The sequence below is a fragment of the Acomys minous genome, assembly GCF_964271855.1.
Source record: "Acomys minous genome assembly, chromosome: 6".
Lineage (NCBI taxonomy): Eukaryota > Metazoa > Chordata > Mammalia > Rodentia > Muridae > Acomys > Acomys minous.
The window spans coordinates 85,333,591-85,351,624 of record NC_140487.1 but is presented as its reverse complement, the minus strand read 5'-3'; the positions used below and the strand labels follow the sequence as shown (position 1 = coordinate 85,351,624).

Sequence of the window (18,034 nt, the reverse complement as noted above, 5' to 3'; positions counted from 1 at the left end):
CCAACTATGAAGAATACCTCTTCAGCTGAGGAAAGGGCTTCTACCTCTGTGAGAGAAGGACGAGCCTGGGCTGGCCTGTCATGGCTCCTTGGCCACCTGCCTTGTGCTTCCTTGTAATTTGGGGCAGGGGAGCTGTTCTTTCCAAATCAATACTTCTGGTGCTCAACTTTTATACCAGAGTCACCTGGTATGGTGAAGCTGGTAATTCACTTTAGATGTTGTTTTGTCAACTGAAATGCCTGGTTGAATTGCTTTCTTCCTACTTCAGTTTTGTAGATAGGAAGTATGAGAGGTTTTTCTGCCTATGATGGAAGGTTCCCAGGGTTTAGTCTGTACCTGAATAAGAACAAGGGGATTGGAGTCTGCGTGTGAGCTGTTGATGGCTCTCCACCACTTGATCCTCGAATCTTACACACATTTCATGACACTGGTGCTGTGTCCTCCATACTCTGTTTTCAGTGTGTTCTCAGGCAGTTATTTAATGGTTCTTACATTATTAAAGGCTTTATTTAAACTTTTGCTTATGTGTCTGTCTGTCTGTATGCACTCACGTATAGGTGTCTGGGAGGCTAGAAGAGAGCATTAGATCACCCATAGCTAGAATTACAGGCAGTGGTGAGCCAATGTAGGTACTGGAAACCAAACTCTGGTTCTCATCCAGAGCATCCAGTGCACCAAGCCATCTCTCCAGCTGAGCCATCTCTCCAGCTGAGCCATCATCTCTCCAGGCCAGGGTCGTGATTATTCTTGTTGTTACCACATTGTCACAAGTTTCTAATTTCTATTTCTGAGCTCGCTCATATTCAATAGGCAACCCCAAGTTCCCACCGTCTTAGCCAGACCACCCCCCCTCCCCCATCCCCTGAGACCCTTGAGCTGTAACTCACTCCTGAACACGGAACACACTTGCTGTTAACCGATGAAGGAGAATAGCAAATAACTTCTAGAATCAAACGATATCCTGAAGATCTATGTTCAGAGCAGGCTGCCTAAGGCACCTCAGTGGGCCAGATTTGGTAGTTCATAGTGGCTATTGCAAGCCCTTGGAAGGCGGAGGGAGAAGGCTTTTAAAGCTGCTGTGTAGCTAGACTGGGTTACATAACAAGATCCTGAGCTGAGAAGGAGGAGAGAGAGAGAGAGAGAGAGAGAGAGAGAGAGAGAGAGAGAGAGAGAGAGAGAGTCTCTCCTTAAGGTGTGATAATTATGTCTATGATGCTTGCTACTCCATTGATCACCAGGACTGAGTTTCCTGAACTGATTCGGAGGCAGGTATCAATTTCAACTCACAAATCTTTCCATACATCTATACAGCCTTGCCCAGTAGAGGAGGGCTACGTTTTCAGTCAAGAATATAAAGGTAGCTGTGCTCCTTTGCTGGAACCTCAAAACAAACACTGAAGACATCACAGGAATCGCCCGTTTTTGCCTCTTACCATGTAAGTCCCTTGCCACTGCCATTGCCGCTGAAGGTCACCTACAGCATCATCAGTCCCTGTGAAATTCTAGGTACGGGACCGTTGGAATGACTGAGAATGTCTTTCTTGTTCTTGGTCAGAAATGCCAGGGGTGAGAGGAGGAGGGACCTAAGTTCTTTAGCTCCCGAGGAGGGCCAGATCCTGAGTTTTACTAGGGACCTGCACTATGGGAAATTAACCATGCATAGGAAGATGGTTAATTGCTTGGCAGGAGAAAAATACCAGGATAGGAATGACCACTCTGATCATCTTCATTCATCTAATAATCTTTTACTGAGTGCTCACGTCTAGTTGTTACAGCAGTTTAACCCGGATTAATTCATGGAACACGCTGCTATCTGTGAAATGAAATAGCATTTATTTATTTACCTGTCTGCTTGCTACAGTCAGTCACATGTGAAGAGCCCGGTCCAGCAGTGGAGTGCTTCTGTCAGCTGGAGGTGGGCTGGGGTCAAATCAGGAAAAGGAGGTAAATTTGGCTGAATCTGGAGGAATGAAGGAAAATTTACCTTAGGGAAGGAAAGGGGGAAAGGGTATTCCAAGCGGAAGTCAGAGCATGAATAAAAACGTGGAAGCACGAATGCGCATGCTGTGTTATCTATTCCCGTAATCAGAAAGAAATGAAAGAAAATGTCATCATACTAAACTACTCTGTCTGGTTGTTTGATTTCATATTCATAAGCATAAGAAATACAATGTAGCAGAAAAAGCAGTGTGTGTGTGTGTGCACGCGTGCGCACGTGCGCGCTCATCTGTTTGTGTTAGAAAGGAAAAGAAAAAAAAACCAACGTTCCTATTGTTTCCAAAGATTTCAAAGATAACATCCATAAAGACATTAAGCACTTTTTTTTATTCTGGTCAAAATGACTGAGCTGTAAACCTGCAAATAATTGAGATGCTTACTCAAAAATTACATGCCCAGAGATGCAAACTTCCAATCAGTATGGTTAAGAGCGTCCACTTAAAAACAGACATAAGGAAAACTCACCTTTCAGTAATCACCAGCCATTGCTAGTAGGTTCTAGAGACTGTGCACCGTCTGTGTAAGTGCCATTTTTCATTTTTCATATCCTCCTTGTTTGATGCTGCTGCTCAGTGCTACTTAACTATGTGCCTAGTACAGACTGACACATAGTGGTAATTGGGGTAGTCTTTGTCCCTGTCTTACATATGGAGAAACTGAGGCACCGATGTTAAGTGTATGTTCAAGATTGTGCAGCCCATTCCAAAGTTATATGGTTGGCCCCAGCGCTTACTGTATTAGCACTGCCGTTCTTTGTTGGCTTCCTCTAATGCTTCCTTTTGGTTTCCGAGTATGCAGCTGTAAACCTTTGTTCGGGTTTTGAGATTGTGATTTTGTTCTGATTATGTGTTTAATCATCATGTTTTCAAGATACCCATCAAGAACAAGAATCCTGTTTCATTTCCGCCCTCTGGGGCCACTGTGTTAATAAAACAGCTTATCTCCAGCATTTCACAATATGGGATGATTTCCTTCCCAGAATTACCTTACTGGGTCACAGGACATCTCGATTACACAAGATTTCAAGGCCTCTGCGTATCAGGATAACTCACCCTTAACTCTGAGTAAAGCAAGTCTGATCAGTCCTAATTCACTTCTACTTTTTAGCTTGAGTAGTTAAGCTTTGATATTCATTGGCAGGAAATTACTGGGCTTCTTGGAGGGAAATGCCTCAATAATTTCTTTTATCATCACCACAAGCCTATGAGACATGTGTTATTTTTATTCCAGGTTTTGCAGATTGGAAACCCTTGATTCAGACTTGCCAAGGTCACCCAGTTAGAACTCTGGAATTTCAACCAAAGCTGGTCAGCTTTCACCATCCAATGTCTTTTAATGACATGATACTTGAGTAATTGAAGTGAACTGATCCCATTTAAGCCAATTTCCTTCATTGAGAGTCGAAACTCTGTGGTCATGAGACCTAGCTTATGGAGCTTATGGATCACTCTTGGCACCGAAAACAACGGACTTAAAACATTAGAATGCATCCCACAGAGGAGGGACAAGTGTTATTTTGAATGATTTTTATTTCAATTCTACAGACATGAGTACACTCACTTGTGCCTGAGATAGTGTCACCTGGCTTGCCTGGTAAAATGCATGTGCTCCCAGAGGCAGTTACGAATCATGAAAAGGAAGTGAGTTGGCTAAGCAGGAAAAGGTACAGGCTGCCAAGTCTGACCACTGTGTTTAATCCCTGAGCCCACAAGGTAGAGAGAATCCACTCCCCCAAGTTACCTTCTGTCCTTCACTTTAGCACAGAAGCAAAGGTCATGCGTCTTCACCCCTCGGGGCTCTGGTCCAGACACAGATATAGTGTCGTGTCCTCCCCATTTCTACGGGATCAAATTTGATCATCCTTGTGCGCTGTGACCCTTGCTTCTCTTCTTGTCCTGCCTCTCAGTAGAGAGAGGTGCCGGCCTCTGCCAGGACTCCAAACACCCTCATCAACAGTGTCTCTCTTAACTACCTGGTCTGTCTCTGCAGCTCTATTGAATTATTTGTGAGGCAATCTCGAAACTTCCCTGCTCTATTCTTCCTTGTTGCTGTAGGCAGGGATGTGGGTAATCTGAACCCATCTTCCCAGGCGTCAGAACATCTCTACTTTTTTCTCCTTGACCTCTTTTGCTTTGATCTGCCTTTGGCAGTACAGCCATGTTTAGCCCTTCGATATTCACCCTGCGGGGGAATTGCCCCAGCCTTGTTGTCCTGAGGTGACAGGAATATGAGCATCCTAACCCTGGTTAAGACCCTGCCGTTGATCTGTGTTAGCGGGCACGAGCTCTGCAGGGGATGTCTAAAGAAATTCTTTGGGCTGTAGGATGAGGAAATGTTCTCAACTCTTTAGTCGGTTGGTAGAGAAATATTTGTATGTAATTTGTGCAAGTTTACTCATGCCAGGGATGTAGGCATTCCTGTTTTGTTTATAAGGGAAAGGTGTGCAGTGAAAATGTTTGGCCAGGGGTCTTCCTGTGCCTCAGCATTTCGTGACGCCTTTGTAGTCCATCCAGCTCCAGTTTTATTTTCCAGAGTTTTGTCTGGTTGTTTCCACTTCTTTCCTCTCTGCTGTATTTTCTGCTCCAGCTGTCTAAGACCAGCGCGTTTACCGCATTTGAAGATTTTTTTCTCATCCTCTAAATATTTCTGTGGCACATTCTGAACTTGCTAAGAAGCATTTGTGGAGAAGACAGAGGTGTTAGCTGTGAGTTGTCCTGGGGTGCATGTGTGTGACTGTAGCCTCAAACCGAATTCTAGCAGCTTTTCCTGGCTTTGAGAATGCTGCTATCTAGAGTGAGAGATTTGACCATCACACAAGTGAAAAATTCCTGCTAAAACTTTACCCAACCTTATAACCATGGTTCAGAGAAATTTTAAGTCACTGGTACATACAGTAAATTAAAAGTGCTATCTCAGACTAGTAGATTAGCAGTGATTTCCAGGTCTAGCCTTGCATGCTTCCAATACTAGCCCTCAAGTCAAGGGGGGTTGTATGTGAAAAGCTTGCCTCAACTATACAAAGAAACCCTGCTTCAAGACAAATCCAGTGGTTTTCATTAAAGGATATTTTCTTTATGACCGCTTGCATTCTGATTTTGTGCTAACATTTTATTCATATGTATGAACATATTATATAAATACCAGGTACACAGAACTGTTATGTTCAACCCCTAAACTGTGAAATGAGTTATGAATGCCTTTGAAACCCTCTCCCGACTACAGTTCTTTAGTGGTAATCTTTTCTTTTCTGCTAAGGATTTCTGAGTGGTATCTACATAGATACAGGAAGCAGTCTGCCTACTGGATGGCTTCATATTCTATCCTTTTGTCTCTTCCTTCCTTCCTTCCTTTCTCTCTTTCTTTCCTTCCTTCTTTCTCTTTTTTACATTTATTGACTCTTTGATTTTTGCATATCTTTCTGACTATTTTAGAATTTTCTCCCTATACATCATACATAAAAATGTGTAATATATGTAATATATATTGGATGATTAGGTAAGTGGTATCTTTAAAAAAATGTTACTTATTGCCAGTAAATGCTTCTTCAATTTTAACCTCCAATAGACTTTTGAATATTAATTATATTACTCTTTTTTTATTAATAATAATAATAATAATATTTTTTCAGTTTCTGAACAATTGTATTATTTAAAAGAATTTACTATTCTCATCATTATTATTTCTTTTACTTGTCTTATTGTGTACAAAAACCCCAGTACTGAGTGGAGAACCATTAGGAGAACTTTTCTCCTAATAAAAGTGTTCAACATTGTCTCTACACAAGTGCATCCACGTAGGTGCTTACAGATGTTCTATGTATGCTTCGAAGTTTCTCTGTATTCCTAGTTTTATTAAAACTTCCAATTACATCCTTCTTTTTACTTTACTGCACATTAAAAGTCTATCCAGAATAATAGATTTTAGTTTATTACTAAAAAGGTCAATTATCTAGTAGCTTTTAAAATATCAACCCAAGCTCGGTGGTGGCGCACACCTTTAATCCCAGCACTCAGGAGGCTGAGGCAGGTGGATTGCTGTGAGTTTGAGGCCAGCCTGGTCTACAAAGTTAGTACAGGACAGCCAAGGCTACACAGAGAAACCCTATCTCGGAAAACCAAATAAATAAATAAATAAATATAATGAAATAAAATATCAACGCAAACTTATAGTTCTTGGATAAAACAGAATTCCTCAAACTGTATTTCAGGTTTTAGCATTTCAGGAACAGTGTGAAAATATTGTTTACAGTGTGTGAGCTTGACAGTAGTGTTTGTGGCATGGTGGTTAGCATAGCTGCCTTCTGAACACTTGAACACTTGTTTGATGACAGTGACCCATAATTTTTATTTCCATATTTTACACCTGCATTTGACACTAGCCAGGTCACAAACAAGCTGGGGAACAGGGCACATCCCTCTTTATCCTGTTCTGTTTAGTCCACGGAGTAGCAGAACTCTCTCTCTCTGCTTCTGAAGGGTTTGTTAGAACCTCTCAGTGCCATTCACTTGATCTTGATGTTTTCTTGGAAAAATTTAAAAATAATGGTTCCATTTTTGTGATGATCAAGACTAAGTTGGCATTTCTTTTTTTTTTTAAAGATTTATTATTTATTATGTATACAGAGCTCTGCCTGCATGTATGCCTGCAGGCCAGAGGAGTGCATCAGATCACATTAGAGATGGTTGTGAGCCACCATGTGGTTGCTGGGAATTGAACTCAGGACCTCTGGAAGAACACTCAGTGCTCTTAACCGCTGAGCCATCTCTCCAGCCCCGGCATTTCGTTTATTTATTTGCTTGCTTGTTTGTTCACTTATTTATTTACTTGGAGAAAATGGGTGAATACTCAGAAAATAGAACAAAACCAAGAGAAAGTTCATTTTTTAGGATTGAATAATCCAGTCACAAGAGGGATGCCATAAGAAGTTTCAAAGGCAACGGGAACTTTGGTATTAGAAGATACTTCTAGAACATACATTGTCAACCCCAAAGGTCCAAATGAGGTGAAGATGCTGAGGCTGTGTTGCAGAGCCACGGCTTACTCTTAGGCTCCGTAGCATACCTGACATCCAGAGATGATGTCGAAGACCTGCTGTCCAGATGACACAAGGGCATTCGGATAATGGTGTAGAAAAGACATGGGGAAACAAATGCTGCTTAATTTGCTTAATAGAACACATCTTTCCTTCTTATTCTCCCCTGAGAATGCATAATTCAATTCCTGACAATCAGTGAAATCGTAGAAGTCAGCGTGATCCTTGTTTTCCCTTAAAAACTCTTTTCTTCTCTCGTGTTGGCTCCATAGCCTTTTTCTTCTTCATTGCCTAATTTCCACTTACCTTTGAGACTTGGCTTAAACCACTGTCTTCTGGGACAACGTTTGAACGCTCCTCACGTACCCCTAAAACCAACCCAATTGGTGAGAGTGAAAAACCTTCACACAGCAGCCGTTACTCTGGGTTTTTGAGTCATTCTCCCTACTTGGCCGTGAACTCCTTGAGAAAGGGTCACATCTAATCACTCTCGTGTATCCTGTAGCCAGTGCAGTGTTTACACATAGAAATTGGGTCACAGTGATGTTTAATAAAAATTCATATTGTGTTTTATGGTCGTTGTCTATTTCCATGGTTCTTTTGCAGCTCATCCTGTTGGTAATCAGAGACCCTTGTCAGAGATGAAATGGAGTGTAAAAGTCTTTGCAGATGATTTGTTTTCTGCTCTCTAAAGTTCTCATCAAATTCTAATGTGCAGGTAATGGGTGAGGAAGGGTGAGGCCTGGAGAGGTGGGGTTTTTTTTTTTCACCTCTCCTGTTTTTATTCTGAGCAGGGTCTTGCTTGTTCTTGTCTGGTCTAATGCTGTGGGTTTGATCCCTGCTGGCCCCCTGTAACCAGGCCTGTGGTGTAATCTTACACCTAATTAGACAATCATGCAGCAAGCCCTGGCCCCTGCCATGTGAGAGATGATTTATTTTTCTTTGCTGTACTCAGGAAAGTAGAGACTGCAAAGTCACTTCAGAGGTCAAGCTGCTTCTCCCCTTACCCCCAGTTAAGTCCCTACCCTCCTGCCGTCTGTGGTCCCTGGGTGGGGACGTGCTCCTGCAGGTCTGAGTGAATTCAGGGTGGTCTTTAGTGTGGCACTCAGCGTCAGACAAGGTTACCCCTTCGCCTTCTGTTTTGCCTGCTCAGCGTAGGTTTGAAGGCATTGCTCCCTCCCTTGGCGTCTTCAGCTCCGGAAGTGACCACTTCAGCATCCGGTGCCTGCCTGTTTTTCTAATATCGCTTCTCAGTGCGTGCATTTGTGGCAGCGAATGAAAAAGCATGCAGCTCTTCAAACACACACCTCCAGTTTCCAGTTCCACCCTTTAAACGTAAGGTTCTTCTGTCTAGAACGTTGGTTCTGTGTACCCCTTTCTCCCTACTCTCCTTTATCAGGGACTTGGCTCTCTGGTAAAATTTCATTTGTGTCTCTTCCTGGAAGCTTTCCCTGAATCTGGCAGCCTGGAACAACACATGTACCCCGTCTTGTTGCTGATTGTTGACTGACAGACAGGTCATATCTTCCTACCAGATTCTCGGAAATTAAAGCAAAACTGCTGTCAAAGTGCCTAGCAGGTTCTTGGCCCACAGGTCCCAGGCAAATATGCCTGTTAAAGAAATTTGTCAAAGAGGAGTTGTAGGAGAGCCCAGATGTTGTGTAATAAACAAGAAAGGATCTGGGCAGAGGTCGAGATGACCGTGAAGTATTGAGAAGAAAGAGAGGCACGTAGCTCTGAGGTTAACTGGGGTGACATTTGCAAGATCAAGTGGGCCTTATAGCGAAGGTGGCTAGGGCAGTTTGAGCCAGTGGCATTTAAGTGCCTGAGACTATGGAGGACCATCTGTCGCTCAAACCATCAAGGTCCCTTCACTTCCACTCAACTTTTGTTTTGTATTGTTTTATTTGGCCCCAGGATGACCTAGTGCCCTTTCAGTAGAAGAGCCTGAGATGGAGTGGAAGGCTGTCAGTCAGTGGAATGCTGTGAGTGGAAGGCTGTCAGTCAGTGGAAGGCTGTCAGTCAAGGGAAGGCTATCAGTCAGAGGAAGGCTGCCAGTCAGTGGAAGGCTGTCAGTAGAAGGCTGTCAGAGAGTGGAAGGCTGCCAGTGAGTGGAAGGCTGTCTGTCAACGGAAGGCTGTTAGTCAGGAGAAGGCTGTCAGTCAGTGGAAGGCTCTCAGTCAGAGGAAGGCTGTCAGTCAACGTAAGCCTGTCAGTCAGGGGAAGGCTGTCAGTCAGTAGAATGCTGTCAGTGGAAGGCTGTCAGTCAGGGGAAGGCTGCCAGTCAGTGGAAGGCTGTCAGTGGAAGACTGTCAGAGAGTGGAAGGCTGCCAGTGAGTGGAAAGCTGTCTGTCAACGGAAGGCTGTTAGTCAGGGGAAGGCTGTCAGTCAGTGGAAGGCTCTCAGTGGGAGGCTGTCAGTCAATGGAAGGCTCTCAGTCAGAGGAAGGCTGTCAGTCAACAGAAGGCTGTCAATCAGGGGAAGGTTGTCAGTCAGGGGAAGGCTGCCAGTCAGTGGAATGCTGTCAGTGGAAGACTGTCAGTCAGTGGAAGGCTACCAATCAGTGGAAGGCTACCAGTCAGTGGAAGGCTACCAGTCAGTGGAAGGCTGTTAGAATGGGCAAGTTCTGGAGTGCTAGAAATACAATTTGAGGTACGCAAGTGTGCTTCTGTAAAACAGAGGGTCAGGGGGTAGAAATAGGTCAATAGGCGGGTGGCTGTGATTCTTTAAAAATGAGTGCCACCATTAGAGTACCCTGGTCAGAAAGGAAGGGCTGCTATAGGCTAGCCACGTTAGGGCTTAGTTCATCTCTGGGGTCTTTCCTCCTCAGGCTAGCATGCATTATTTAATGCACCAGGTCATGGGGATAAAAGTTTTATATGTCTCAATTCTTTTGAATATTTTTTCTTCCTTCAGGGTGTGTCTTACTTTCTATTTTACAGATGAGAAAAGCAAAAATTATCAAAAAGTTTATTTGTCTTTTGCTTTTTTTTTTCTTTCTTTTTTTCTTTGAGACAGGATTTCTCTATATAGCCTTGGCTGTCCTGGACTCACTTTGTAGACCAGGCTGGCCTCGAACTCACAGAGACCTGCCTGCCTCTGCCTCCTGGAGTGCTGGGATTACAGGCATGTACCATCTCGGCCGCCTGAGAAAACTGAAATTTAGGGAAGACTATCTACCTGTTCTGAATCTCACGGCCACTGTGGTAAAGCTAGCATCTTTAGGTAGGCACCTGACTCTGTGTGTGTGTTTGTGTGTGTGTGTGTGTGTGTGTGTATGTGTGTGTGGTGTGTGTGTGTATGTGTGTGTGGTGTGCGTGTGTATGTGTGTGCATGTGTGTGTGTGTGTGTATGTGTGTGTGGTGTGTGTGTATGTGTGTGTGGTGTGCGTGTGTATGTGTGTGCATGTGTGTGTGTGTGTGTGTGTGTGTGTGTGTGTGTGAGAGAGAGAGGGGGGGGGAGGGAGAGAGAGAGAACCAAACTCAGGCTGGAATAGAACCCCTCCCTCGTTTACACAGGGACCACAGCATACTTTATCCTAAGCCTGTTTGATGACTCTCTTGCTTTCAAGTGACTGCTTAAAAAAAAAAGTCCCATAGTTTCCCATGTCCCTCTCACCTTCCAGCAGCAGGCAGGTCACGCTGGATGCTTGAGGTGCGTGTTGACTGCTCTCAACAAGCCCAGCCAAGAAGTATCATTAAACGTGTGACGACTTCCTTCTGGAAGAAGAAACATGAGTAACGAGACCTAAATTCCATGAGCAACAAGACTTGCCCCCGCCACCACCACCCCATTAATAAATGTTAAACTTGAAAGGACAAGGCTCTTAAACAGCTTAAGATTTAGAACTTCAGACTTCAAAAAGAGGAGACCAGCATTTACACAGGAGGCTTCATAAAGCTCCTATCTCCATGGGAAGATGGGGTGATGGAAGCTGCAGTTCGAGGGGAATCAGGATGTGTGGTCCTTGCTCCAGCGACATTTTCTCCAGCCATCAGCCTTGCGGCTTAGCTTCTGTTCAGTGAAATATCAAAAGCTATGGCTGCCCTGAGGTAGCACGGGTCTTGTAGAGCTGCTTTCTTGTGACAGAAATTTGACCGAGATTCTTCATGTCTGTGGACTTCAGGCTATACCTATCTCACCTGTGTCACCAGTGATGCAGGGCTGCTTAAGAGGGGGAAAAGGAGATGCAAGGGCTACTTCCAAGAAAGCTTTTTAGTGTGGAGCATTATCATACATTCTGCTAGGCTCCGTTTCCTACTAAGGATGTAGTGTTGGCATGTAGAGATGACAGCAGGGACACAGTTCATTCAGACATACCCACTGTCATCTACTCTATGCCCTGCAGCATTGTCTGAGGAGCTTAAACTTGTGACCAAGACCAATGCAGTGGCTCGCCTTTCTGGTGGAAGTCTGCCTGGAGAAGCACTTCCTGGTTCTGAAGAATACACAACAATGACACGTCCTGACAATAATTAGATGTATGTGGGACTCCTGTATTGAACTGTCTTGGTATCCAGAGGTGGGCAGCAGGAAATGCTTTGGGTTCAGCCCAGTAAGTGAACTTCATCTTGTCCCTATGAAAACCACCCTCTAAGGTCCTTTAGAGTGTGAGTAAGTTTGGGGGTTGCTAGAAGGAAGCCAAATCCAATATGACTGGTGACCTTGTATGCCCACAGGGAAGAGTGGATGAGCTCAGAAAAAAGGATGGCCATCTGCCAGCAGAGAGAGGCCTCAGAAGAATCAACCTAGGGACACCTTCATCTCGGGCTGCTAAATCCAGAGCTGATAGAGTAAATCTCTGGTATTTATAAGCACGCCTCTCCTACCGTAGTATGTTGTTATGGCAGCCCACCTTGGTATATTTTTCCTTAAATTAATGAACGAACAGATGAGTGAAATGGTTCTTATCTCAGCCCTTGATTCATGGCAGCAGTTAGTCAGGCAAAGTGAACGGGAAGACTAGAGTATTTAAGCAAAGGAAACAGCACTGGGAAGATGCAGAGATTTGGAAGAACAGAATATGCCCAGAACAATCAGTTCTGAGGAAATGATTGGGAAGCACGAGGTGACGTCAGGCGATGCCAAGAGGAGGGTTCACCTGGGCCATGAGAGCCCAGAGAACCAGTGACAAGGAGCCTCCAGCACTTCCAAGTCACCCTCAGATGCCTCCACCCAGTTATGCATACACTGTGATGTAACATGCAAATCAATTCATAGAAGATTCTCGTTCTAACTACCAGACATGGCGCAGGAATTATTTAATTCTAACTTCACAGCATACTCATGAGGTTCTGTTATGGCCCCCGTCTTACATGAAGAAATGGAGACCCAAAGAGAGGGAACCACTTCCCTAAGGACAAGTGGCCAAGTGCTATCACGGCAGGATTGAACCTGTGTCCTTTGCCTAGGGTACCAAGTATAGAGTGCTGAGTTCACAGCATCGCAGCTAGGCCTCTTCAGGCGGCATCCAGCCCTGGCCTGAGTGCTTCTTGCTGGGAAAGTCTGGGTGAACAGAGTTTGGACTGGAGAGTGTGAAGCCCAAACCACTCTGTTGGCTCTACTGGATACGTGTTTGGATTGCCTCAGACTCCTGAGTGCTAGCACTGCAGGCCTGCGCCATCATGCTTGGCCCCAATTTACCTTTTATCAGTCCCCAAACTGTTCGCTATTAACCAAAATCTGCCTGGCACCCATGTAAATGTTGTTTCACTCTGAATTTCTAACAATAAGAAGAAAGTACATTGTTTGCCAGAACTTCAACACTCCAACACATTGAGCTAACCATGAAGTGTTACCTAATGCTAGAGCTGGGTGCTGGAGCGAGGGGTAGCTATCAGAGGCTGTGGGCTAGCCAATGTTTCCGTTTGTACATATCCCACACTTGAAGATATGATGTATGCAGGTGTTGGGGAGACTATAGCCACCTACCGACTGTTTTAGGAAACAGGGAAAATTTTCCCTGTTAATTATTTTTTGTTTTTTTGTTTTGTTTTTGTTTTTATCAAGAACATTGGTAAAAATTGCATGTCATATTGGCCATTTTGGCAAGCATGGAATCATACTAGTGGTAACGTGGATCTATCCACTATCTGTCGGCATAATAAAGATATGTTACAAACCACCACAGGGCTTTAGTGCACACAGCAGGGAAACATATACTGTCTGGAGTTGTCTTGGGGGGTCATCTGGGAGGCTATGCTGAGCTTGTCTGGTTTAATTCATATGTTTAAGTGTTGGCTGGCTGTTGGCTGGCACACCATGGCTTCAGATTAGGTTCCTGGGTGACTCTGCCTCACTCTATGGGTCTGTCATTCTTTGGAAATCTCACTGGAGCATGGTCTTGGGGGGGGCGATGTATAGTTGAGCAAGAGGGACCATGTGGAACCTCTCATGGTCCAGGCTCAGACCTGGCTCATCATCATGTCACTGTCCTGCCAGGAACAGAGATGCTCTTAAGAGATATTTGAGCCTTTACCTTTCACTGTAAGGCTGAGATAAGGGATCCCAAGACATCGGAATGCCTCCATCCTTGAAGAAGGAGACGGCTGGGGCCCTGGTGACAGCCCCAGGGGGAATTTGCCTAGGGAGAGAGACTTGGCACAGCTCTGACAGCTTGTCAGACCACCTTATGAGGGAGATTGAAACTGAAGCGGGGATAATGGGCAGGACCACACCTTGACCGGGCCAGCTAAGTTATTTATTTAGATCTTCTGACCTCTGTTTAAACCCAACTCTCATTCAGGGCCCTGAAGAAGGATTTTCAGGGGCTGGGGATGGGTCATTAGGTCTCTTTCTTCCCTTTACCAGTATGACCTGTTTGAGTACATTTCCTTTTTCTGCTTTTCCCTGTCACTTACTTGTCTAATTGGCCCCTCGGGGACAGGTGGCTGAGGCTGACCTGTTAGGGCTTCCAGCCTCCGACCTTAATGACTTGGTTTATTCTCCCCTGGGGCTTCTAGGGAAGAAACTCCAAAGCCCCACCCCCTCCAAAAATGTGTGGAAACCTGGGCCTTTCTCAGAGCACTCTTCCACTTAGACAGGCACCTGAATGGAAGGTGTCTATACACAGCCCCCATCCCCCACCCCTGCCCAGGCTGCTGTCAATCAGTCATGGTGCACAGTTGGGCCCCCGCTGTTGTGTTTGACTGGTGTTTACTTTGATGGGTCAGTGCCTGGGCTGTGCTACTTGTCAAATTTTATGAATGTCATCCCTGTCCGTATCCATTCCACTAGCTGAACTCTACAGGTTTTTAATTCGTGAAGAGTCCTAGTAACCTCTCTTTCCCTATCTAGAGGCTCAGGGCACACATTCTCTCTCTCTCTCTTGCTCTCTCGTTCTGCGCCCACCCCATGTTGCCTTTTGTCATCTAGATTTCTATACTTCATCACCTGCCCACATCTTCAGCCTCGTCTCCACCTATTAAGCTAATTGTTGGTGAGCATCAGACTCCTACTGTACAGGACTCCCAAGTTCCCTTTCTGCTTCCGGCTCATCTACTTCCTTCAACAGGTGGCATTGACATTCTTTCCTCCCTGCACCCCACCTTTCCTCATCCCCAGCTGGGCGGGGGACCGCTGGTCCTTTATGCTTAGTGACCCTGCACTTGCCGGTTGCTTCCTTGAACCTCCACATCCTACTCTAGGCCGGAGCTTTCCCAGGCCAGGGGGCTGCTTCTTGTCCAGATCTGTACTCACAGCGGCCCGGACAGGCACTCTCTAAACACTTTTGTTTTAATGACAACAGGTATTTGCACAAGTCGTAGTTGATTTACAGCAAAACATGAAGTGTTCCTGCACTGTCCTGGTCCCCATCCTTCCTATTTTCCCTCAGATGGCCCAGAGAAACACACCCAGACCCAAAGGGCTCACCAAGGGGGTCGAGTAAAGCCATCGAAAGCTGTTGCTTTGATGTTTTTATTTCAGGAAGCTACTTGAACAGAGTGTAATTATTGTGTTAATAGCAATGATTTCCCCATAATCTGGTTACATGTCCTATTTCATTTTAACATCAGAGCAGCTGCCTTTAAACAAGTCTGGGCCTGGTGCTGGGGGCAGGGCTTCCTGACACACAGGCTGGTCTAATTACTCCGCTGCCTGGGCCTGTCTCAAAAGGAAGCCGAGGACGATGGACAGGATGGGGTCGCTTCTCCTACCTCGGGTCTTTAGAACACAGAACTTTCTGGTCCTTTTCAATAGCAACTCCCACGTGCTGGTGCCAGTGCTGGTGCTGGGTTTCAGATCTTACCATCTCTGCTGTAATACCCCACATGCCAGCCAAAGCTCTCCAGATTCAAGACCCCAGCTCTTTCCTCTTTCTCCTGGCAACTGACAGCCATATCAGGGCTTTGCAGCCTCTCAGATCTCTTTCCCTACCTAAGCTTGTTTTACAGAAGGAAATGAGGTCTCTTCAGATAGTTTTGCTTTAAAGCAAAACATAAGGTTCAATGCCCTGGGCATTTGCTAAACATTTACTGAGTCTGTAGTCTCTGGCGGGTTGGCTAGCCCATGTTTGCGCATGCTTTGGAGGATTTTCTTGGTCTGGGATTTTCTTTTAGAGTATGCAGTAGGTAATTACATTTGCTCTGGAGCTAGTCAGATCCAGGCTCTGTCCCCTTTCAGCCGCCCACCAGGCTCCACGGCCTCCGAAGGAAGATTCTGTATCTTTTCATATCTCTGAGTTTTAATTCCTTCTTTGTAAGATTTGGAGAAAAATATCTACCTTGCATAGTTGACCCGAGGACCTGGTAAGGCAACCGAGGACACATAGGTGGCAACTGGCTGCTGCTGACCTTTTCCTGGCAGACTCAGCGGGGTGGGAGAATTTCAGCGTCTCATTAAATACACCTGGGTTGAAAATTCAATTTTAACAATCCAGTGGGGTGGGAATAATGACCTTGTACAAATAATATATTTCAACTAAAGCGCATCTCTCTTGAAACACAAAGGCTCCAGGGTCACCTGCTGGGCACTGGTCCTGCTCAGGCAGAGGAAAAAAGATAGCTCTGGCACTTTCCCTGCAGCGTCTAACCTACCTAACAGCTGGTTCCAATATACTGGTGATTTAGGAAAACAGTCAAAAATAATACCTTGGGAACCTAAGTCCCACAGCCCTGAAAAGCCATGCAGGAGGGGAGAGGTTGTCTTTAATCGGGTCATTTCATTTGATCCATGGTGGGTTTTATTTTATTTTATTTTGAAAATGAAATAAACCTTAAGAGAAATGATTCTTCAGCACACATTTTTTTATATACACTTTCTGGCTTAGAAAGGGCTTGATTCCATAGTCCTAGCAAATATAAAATATATAAGACAGCAAATAGAAACACATGCTGTGTGCACTGCACACGCTCCTTTGCAACCAGAAGTGATTTCGGGGATTATTAGAGCCTTTGCAAGCCACGTGTGCTGGTTAGGGCAGGATGGGAGAACACCTTTCCCCATACAACCTTGTCAAAAGCCAACTTACTTGTATATTTGCTTCCTTCTTTCCTTCCTTCCTTCCTTCCTTCCTTCCTTCCTTCCTTTTTTCCATTATTCCTTTCTTTCTTATCTACAAGTCTTTTTCCTCACTGTGAGATTATAGAACAATGATTGTAAAGGATGCTTTGGAAACAAAGCTGACACCGCCATAGATTCCCAGGGGATGGAGATGACAATTAGGAGGGGAAAGGTCTGTGCCTTGAGTGGGCCCCAGGTCAAGTGGTCTGCCTGTTACTTTCTAGGATTTTTAGACACTCCTTTGGGGAGGGGGTGATAGGAATCTGAAGAATGGGCAAATGCATACGCAGTGAACTGCAGGGAATGTCATTGTCCCCCAGTCATGTGGTTCAAAGACAAAGGTCAATGGTCAGAGTTCTCAACTCTACTTAGCTTGGAAACATGGACTGATGAAAGCCAGACTCTCATTGCTCAGCCATGAAATGAATTATTCTTTCTCCGGCATGAGGTATTGAATAGCGTGTGGAGAAGGTGGGCTGTGAGTTGACTTGAAGGCAGGTAGTCTCCTTAGAAAATCCATGGAGAGCATACGGAGACACAACGCTGGATGCTGCTTTGGTTTAATGTGGAAAAGTTCAGGTTTAGATACAGTTTGAGCGTGGATACCAATGGCTCATAGGTTGGAAGTTTGGTCTGTAGTGTGGCAGTATGTGAGGTGGCAGGCTCTTTAAGAGATGGGGACTTGGGGCTGGAGAGATGGCTCAGAGGTTAAGAGCACTGACTGCTCTTCCAAAGGTCGTGAGTTCAATTCCCAGCAACCACATGTTGGCTCACAATCATCTATAACAAGATCTGTATCCATAATAAATAAATAAATAAATCTTTAAAAAAAAGAGAGAGAGATGGGACTAGTGGGGAATAACCAGGTTAGTGAATTCCTCAGTAAGGATTGCACGGTCATCTTAGGACCCTAGTTAATTATTATACCAAGATAGTGGGTTGTTATGAAGATGGTGAATCTGAAGCCTGAATCTTTCTGTCTTCTTGTCTCACCGTTGACTTTCCCCTTTTGAACATTCTATCACCCCCATGCCATCCTCCATGTCGCCAAGGGGACTTCACCAGGGACCTAACAGATAATTCCAACTTTCCTTGGACTTGTGTCTCCAAAACTGTGGGCCAATAAATCTTTTCCTTATACATTGTACAGCCTCAGGTGTTTTGTTATATTTGTAGTATTTAGAGGTGGGTCTTGGTGTAGTGTAATAAGAACTTCTCTTCATAGATGCATTCATTTATTTATAGATGAGTGAATGACTTTATTTAAAAAGTGACCTCTCTATCATGTTTACACTATCTCGGCACATGATGTTTTCTTTTATTATGCAGCAAGAAGCCCCTTAGCAGATGCTAAGCAAATAGATAATAAAAGCATGGGCTCCAGAGCAGAGCTAAACAAACCTTTATTTGTGTAAAAACAGCCAAGTCTAAGATATAATACTATAGTGGCAGAGAACGGACTAAGACAAACAGTTGTTCTCTTTAAACTCTGTTTTTTCTTGT

General features: G+C 44.6%; 1 long non-coding RNA gene across 1 annotated transcript; it reads right to left on the bottom strand.

The window, feature by feature from the left end:
* Positions 1-6,331: 6,331 nt before the first annotated feature.
* Positions 6,332-15,524, bottom strand: LOC311600779. Its single transcript, XR_014780358.1, has 3 exons — positions 15,187-15,524; positions 10,649-10,749; positions 6,332-7,398 (listed from the first exon to the last, which is right to left on the bottom strand). It is a non-coding gene; the product is annotated as an uncharacterized lncRNA (long non-coding RNA).
* Positions 15,525-18,034: the final 2,510 nt, after the last annotated feature.